The sequence below is a fragment of the Sipha flava genome, unplaced genomic scaffold (assembly GCF_003268045.1).
Source record: "Sipha flava isolate LNK unplaced genomic scaffold, YSA_version1 225_pilon_pilon, whole genome shotgun sequence".
Taxonomy (NCBI): Eukaryota; Metazoa; Arthropoda; class Insecta; order Hemiptera; family Aphididae; genus Sipha; species Sipha flava.
The window spans coordinates 680,475-682,777 of NW_020272859.1; positions in this window are offsets into that span (position 1 = coordinate 680,475).

The window sequence follows — 2,303 nt, forward strand, 5'->3', positions numbered from 1 at the left end:
GCAACTGCTGACGTTTTCAGGTTCAAGTAGTGGTAGGCCGAATATCCACTTTAACCATTTTCCAATGTCACTTGAATGATTTTTATATTCCGAAGATTTAACTAGTTAACACCATTTATTACATTAAAATATCGATCGGCGCAATTGACGTACACAATTTATAACATTGGAATATCGATCGGCGCAGTTGATGTATACCTTTTATCCCTTAATTTTTCTTTCTTTACCTGCGATTTTCGGCGCAATTGATGTATGCCCCCAATTACAGATATTAAAAGACAAAATCATTATCAGATTTTTTTTTCTGAAAATCTGAATTTATGTATTTTTTTTATTCGTAATGCAAAATTAAACTCTCATATTTTTATTTTATTGAACCTTGATCATTAGTCATTATAGTTACGAGTATGATAAATCATAATCTTCGTTACCTTCTTATTTAGCTATAATAAATGGTATTAAGTAGGTAGATACCTACAATCTTTAGAGAAATTTTCTTCTTTTAATATTTTAGATTGATTAAGTTAATAATATATTTTCGACGGTAAATATTATATTCTATATATACCACATAAAATATAAATTTAAAGCGATATGTATAACATAGGATATAAAAAAATAGCCGCAGAGATGTAATGCGAGAGTGATTCTGCGGAATTAGCTGTTTTGGTATTATATGCTTAAAAAAATATTTTGGTGCTCTAGTTAGTTAGCTCTAGTATAAAATAATTATTAACAATCAAACCACAGAATAAACAGAATAATATTACAAATAATTAATTAGAATAATTAAAATTTTGTGATCAAACTATTCATGTTTTAACAATAGTCAGAATAATCATACGATAACGTATTGTCGAATAATTATACTTACGCTCCCCACGCAAAGTTTAAAACAAATTATAGCAAAATTTATGGTTCTCAAGAACTCTTTAAAGTGTCAATAAAATCTCCTCTGTGATAGATTTTTTTTATTCTATCCTGCTATATTATTATAGCGAAAGCTTTATTATATTTAAAACACAAAGTTTTATATTCGTTATGTATTCGTATTGTTGTATTTATTTTCTTTATTTTTACGTTCATAAATCATAATTTGTTCACGTATTATTACTGTTTTAATATCAATTTAATCACTATTATTATTATTTACTAGAATAAAATGTTATCGTTTTTGTTAAATGGTGTAGATCATTAGAATAAATAAATTAAATTAATTAAATATAAATGTCATAAAATGTGCGACGATAAGTAACGCAAAAATTGATCATCGAATTTTCCGTTTCTTAGTTGTTCAAAACGTTGAATTATAAAATGTCCATACATTTTGTGAGTCGCAATTGTTTCACGACGCGAACTGTACTGTATCAATGAATAATATGAATCCATCGAATACTGTTGTACGGAGCAGAAACGCAATCGACGGATAGTGCGAAATCCATTATTGGCAAAATAAAAACCGGTTTCGTTGCGATATTATTACATTCTTTGTAGTGATGGAAACAATCGAGAGGTTAGTAATCGAGAAGATTTAACAATCGAGAGATTCACTTGAAAAAAATTTCTCGCTCAGTACTTAGTTGATAGTAACTATTTACCGATTACTGAATAAAAATTTAAAATTCTAGTAGATAGTACCTAGTGTAATATTATATTATGAAATCGCTCGTTCGTTTGAATAATAATTAAACTAATAAGTACGTTGTATTACTTATAATAAATACATTAACCATAATACATTTTTATTATATACCATATATAATTCATATTTAATGAACTATAAAATTAAACATGACGTATTTTTTTGGGAATATTTTAGTTTATTATCAACTTCATATAAATAAAATAAAACTATATCCCTGTTTAAAATAATAAAAATTGATACTTATTAAATTACAACTAAATATATAGTAAATAAAAAAAACGTTATAAATTTAAAAAAAAGTTAAAAAATGTTTAAATTAATGTTTAAAAATATTATTGTGACTAAAAATGGATAAAAACTAAAATAAAATATAATATCACAATATTATACTATTAAAATTTATCAATTTTAAACTACTACATTTGTAATATTTAATTTAATGAATGCATATTTACAAGCAATGATTAAGAATTTGAATTTTTGGATTCAACGATAAAATACATAATAAAATTTTTAAACTTTAAAATATGTTATGTATTCTAATTTTAAATAATCAAAACTGGGTGTTGGGAGTTAGAATACCCAAATCTAATTATTATTTCTGGTATGGTAATAATAAATTAGTACCATTTTATTCGCTCATAAACGTGTTTCGAAT